The following is a 5,631-nucleotide window of genomic DNA, read 5'->3' as shown; positions in this document are numbered from 1 at the left end:
AGACTGAGGGTGTTTGAGAACAGGGTGTTGAGGAGAATATTTGGACCAAAGAGAGATGAAGTGACAGGAGGTTGGAGAAAACTGCATAATGAGGAGCCTCATAACTTGTACTCTTCTCCAAGTATAATTAGAATGACCCAAGTCGAGGATGATGAGGTGGGCAGGTCATGTAGCACGAATGGGGAGACGAGGAATGCGTATAGGATATTGGTGGGAAAGCCAGAAGTAAAGAAACCGCAGGGAAGACCAAGGCGTAGGTGATTGGACAATATTAGAATGGATCTTAGAGAGATAGGATGGGATGCTATGGATTGGATAGATCTGGCTCAGGATAGGGACCAGTGGAGGGCTCTTGTGAACACGGTGATGAACCTTCGGGTTCCATAAAATGCTGGGAAATTCTTGAGTAGCTGCAGAATTGGCAGCTCCTGAAGAAGGGCTCAGCTCCATGAGTAAGTAAGTCAGTAAGTAAGTAAGGCATTTAGACGAAGAGCGTGAAGCTTAATTGATTCAGTCTATTAGAAGCATACCTAGCAGTTGTTCTCAGAGAATAGTAATACTAAACCAAATTTTTTTTATTGCTAGTGGGGTGGGAATAANGAGTGACATACTGTAGCCTGCCCAGTATGATTATGATGATGCAGAATTTGGTGGAATAAGGCTTGGCAGAGCAAACCGAAGAACTAGGAGAAAACCTGCCCCAGCACCACTTTTTCCACCACAAATCCCACTTTACCAGTTCCGGGATTGAACCCGGGCCTCAATGGTGGGAAGCCAGCGACTAACCGCTTGAGCTATGGCACATGGACCCAGTTAAATACTGTGTTGCTCCACGAGTGTATACACTCACTGTGATGTGTTCGGGACAGGAACCTACGGATGTTGAGATACAAGGAATAGGAGAGCTCAAGTTGCATAGCATGTGAAAGAGCTAAGGGAGAAAGGTTCTCATTGAGGCCCAGGTAACCATTACCTCCAACAATACAGGCAAGGACATTATTTCACCCCTATCCCTTGAATATAACCGTTGCTTGCCTGAAGAAAGAAGTAATAAAGTCAACAAAATTCATTTGGACCTACCGATAAAAATTGTGGTCAGTCATCTTGATGACTTAAAATTAGCAAATAATAAATTCAACAAAATTCATTTGGATCTACCGATAAAAATTGTGGTCAGTCATCTTGATGACTTAAATTTAGCAAGTGACAGATTAGAGGAAGGAGAGAAACTCATACCTGAGCAAGAATTAAAACTGAAACTCTCCAATATAGATTATCATCTGTCCTTTCTGTCCTATGTAAGAACGATTACTACGATGTACATGTTTGATTTTGGTCATATTTTGTTACTGTTGATGCTACAGATGTTTCCCTAGATGCCCGGAAGTTAAGTTAAAAAGTTAAAAAGCTACCCATGTAACAGGCCATGGAGGCCCATAAGGTTGTGTGACGTCGAGGCTCCCCCCCTTTGTGTAGACAGTGGGCTCACAGATGGCAGTGAGGTTGTAAGCCTTACTTGCCGGCCGCCCTTTACCCCTCAGGAATATTCATGGTACTCATTTCTGTTCGAGGCTGAGTCGACCCCAGGGCCATAGTGCGACTGGACAGATTAGGTAAACCGAAAAAATTTAATTAACTCATCGGGATTCGTGCCCGCCACCTTCCAGCTTGTAGCATAATGCCTCAACCAGCTACACTACCACGTGCCTTCATGTGTGAGTACTGACGGTGTTATTTATGGATGGGGTAAAGCCTGAGATTCATTTAATTATCCCTTGTTCAAGCGAAGTGCATGCTGCAACCAAGGGCCGATTCAAGGTTACGATGGAACTATTTCCGCCAAGACTCATTTCAGCTGAAGAGGCAATTAATTCAACAGAAATTAAGCCATAGTTTCAGCCGGCCGACAGCAACAGTTCTTACATTCCACAATTTAACTGAACACAAGCCTAAATCAATATGCAGTTTAATATGACAGTTTCTTTGACCCGAGTCCGAGTAAAGGGTTAAGTTTTCCCGGGTCATTCTTGAGTGGGACACGTCCTATTGGATGTCCTGTTATAAACCTTGAAGTAAAATTAAGGTGGAATATTGGGATATTCCTAATTCACAGTGAAGTCAAAAAAGTAAGATGGAAATCCAGCCGGAGAGAATATTACTAAGGAGTGAAATTGCACCGAAAATCGAAACTGAAATGACGAATTCAAGCCAAAGTGGCTTAAAGTTTAATATAATTATGGTTCCGTTTCAGAAACCATGGGCTAAGACGGGAAAGCAGCAGCAAAAACCGCATCCTGTTGACGGTGCTAGCATCACACTAAGGAAATCCAAAGCAATTTGGGGTGCATTACATTTCAAATATCAGCACTGAAGTCTTCCAGACATCATATAATCACATACGCACATCGCTGAAAATATCTGAGAGCATCCGAAGAAAAGTGTTTCAGGTACAAGTGATTACGTAGCACTCCACTCACGAGAACTCGGAGCAAGGCACCTAAAGCCACATATACAGAATCATGAAACCGCTGGCACTGAAATAATTCCGAGTCTGACGATTGCACTACATTGCTCCTGTGTAATAAGATCAGCTTTGTGCTTTCATCCGTGACAGTTCTATCAATCCTCTCCACAAATGTAATGAACCGAGGACCCAATATTCGTAACAAACCTTTTCATTCCTTGTGTCGATATGAGCAGTTGAGATTATAGGAGAACTTCAACTATAAAAATCACACTGGAAGTGTTAAGCAAAGAAATTAAAATTATGCTAACATGAAATTAAACGGGACGCATCAGCTGTTGGCCTATGCCGATGATGTGAATCTACTGGCTGATAATGTAGATACCATAAAGAAAAAAACACAAACTTTAATTGACGCAAGTAAATAGGTTGGTCTAGAAGTAAACACAGAGAAAACTTAGTATATGTTGCTGTCTTGTCACCAAAATGCAGGGCAAGACCTTGACATAAAGTTAGGAAACAGATGTTTTGAAAATGTGGCACAGTTCAGATATTTTGGAACAACGATAACAGATCGAAACCTGATTCAGGAGGAAATTAAGAGGAGACTGAACTCGGGTAATGCTTGCTACCATTCAGTCCAGAACCTTTTGTCTTGTCGTCTTCTGTTCAAAAACATAAAAATTAGAATATACAAAACTATAATTTTACCTGTGGTTCTGTATGGGTGTGAAAATTTGTCTCTGACAAGGGAGGAACATGGTGTCGAGGAGAATATTTGGACCGAAGAGAGATGAAGTGACAGGAGGTTGGATAAAACTGCATAATGAGGAGCTTCATAACTCGTACTCTTCTCCAAGTATAATTAGAATGATCAAGTCAAGGAGGATGAGGTGGGCAGTTCATGTAGCACGAATGGGGGCGAAGAGGAATGCGTGTAGGATATTTGTAGGAAAGCCTTGAAGAAAAGAGAACACTGGGAAGACCAAGGCGTTGATGGTTGGACAGTATTAAAATGGATCTTAGAGAGATATGATGGAATAATATAGATTGGATTGATCTGGCTCAGGATATGGACCAGTGGAGGGCTCTTGTGAACACGGTAATGAACCTTTGGGTTCCATAAAATGCTGGGAAATTCTTGAGTAGCTGCAGAATTGGCAGCTCCTCCAGAAGGGCTCAGCTCCATGAGTGAGTAAGTAAGTAAGTAAGTATTCAGTGTCTATAGTGAAAATGTCGTGTACATAATCCAGCGCGTAGCATGTATAACACATGTTAGGACCTAGCAGCCATGCTGGATATCAGGGAGGGAGTGACCAATAATCTCCAAGCAGTTCCAGTTATAGCCGGGGGGTGGGGGGATTGGAGTCAGTTACTCGTCTGCTACTGTTCATCGCAGTGGTTAATCAGACATGGAAGGTTCGCGATGGCACAGTGAAAGAGAGGAGTTGCTTAACGAAGTGTTTTAGGACTTACATCAAGTAATCAGACAAAAGTGGATAATATAGGTTTCTCACGATGGTGTATAACGCACAGGGATACTGGGTTTTCGGACTTGGTTCCAGTAATTGAGGCTATCGCTTTCTAAGGGCACCCAACAAAGTAGGTGTCTTCCCTCACCTGAGGACGGAAATAGATCCAGTTTCCGAAACGTCATGTTTTTTCTTAGTTATTTAGAATCCGGACGAGGGACAAAGTCCGAAAACCCAGTATCTCTGTGTAATCAGATATAAGTTAACAGAGCGCTACAATTCGGGACACCGGTTGAACTTTCCCAGGAAGAGGTGGAAACGCCCTCCGTCTCTGATGGCAAAAGACAAGCATCACGGCTCACTACCTGAGAAATTCAACTTTGGATTGCGTGAATACCTCACCTGCACAGCTAGGAACTTCATAAAGTGTCCCATGTTGCTGTGCAGTGAAGACGTATGCGGGATTGGAGGTACACTTTCAAACCTTGGCGTATCTCTGGGTGTAAAAGTACCAAGTTCAGGGTTCGAATCCCGTTAAGAACTCAGGCTTTGCCAGCCACATGGGACAACACGCTAGACTTCGGTCAGACTGCTCGCCAGTTTAATCCTGTATCCTCATTCGCTTCACTCACGAATTGTGCCTAATTAGCGAACTTCAGTTTAACATCGACTGTTACGCTTATTGCCACCTGCGGACTCGTATCTCATTGGTGCATAGTGCATTGACGTCTTTCTACTTGTCCACCAATCAAGCACTCAATATTCCTACTGTAACCCTGTACAACTATTATTTCAATACATCTATTCTAATTAACGTGACGACCAAACCACAAGTTGGTGTACAATTGCTTTGGATGCCCATTGCAGTTTATATTCCCTACAGAACGGACCAGTACACTGTAAGATGAGGCTTAACAGCTTAACAGTTAGGGTCAGATCTATACTACAGCCATACCTCGGGCCTCCAAAGCAGTTTACTACATTTACACAAAATCTAGAAGATTCCATTACGTCCGTGGGACGTATCATGTATTTGCCTGATGATCGATATAATAGTCGACTTTGATACTTTGTGTCAGGGGGTGGAAACTTGAATAGGGGAAAGGGCAACACGGTAACTACTGTCTCTAGGAGCGGCGGACGAAACTCACGCTGGTCTTGACCAATCAGAGAGCCTAAACAAACCAACGAGAATACCCACAACTACGTGCGGTTATGGTGGTGCATTATTTGCAAATTGGTAAGTATGAATTTTGATTTGATGTGGTTGCGAAACGAAAGTAGACATTTGCGAACGAAATTACAGCTCCATGTCAAACATATTGTCACGTATCGCGGGTATGACGCGACAAATAACTTCACGATGTATTTTATATAGCGAACTTTATTTCACATCCGCTCTCACAATCACTCAAATTACAGATCTACGATTACTGCTATCTGCAGTATCACAATTAGTACACTCCAAATGCCAGAATACAACTGACTGGCTGACTCTACGTCTCGACTCGGCGATATCCACGGTATAACTGTGTCAGGCGGCTGCTACAGTAGAACTCTGAACTGTCTTCGACGGCTGTGGAGTCCACTTATATAGCCTTTCGCTGTTGCTAGTGTGACGTGGCGTATAGCCCAGGACGCTGTTGCTAGTGTGACGCCACCGCTGTTGATTAGCATTGCATAGTTACCAGGTTA

This window comes from Cryptotermes secundus, unplaced genomic scaffold (assembly GCF_002891405.2).
Source record: "Cryptotermes secundus unplaced genomic scaffold, Csec_1.0 scaffold707, whole genome shotgun sequence".
Lineage (NCBI taxonomy): Eukaryota > Metazoa > Arthropoda > Insecta > Blattodea > Kalotermitidae > Cryptotermes > Cryptotermes secundus.
This window is presented reverse-complemented; position numbering follows the sequence as displayed.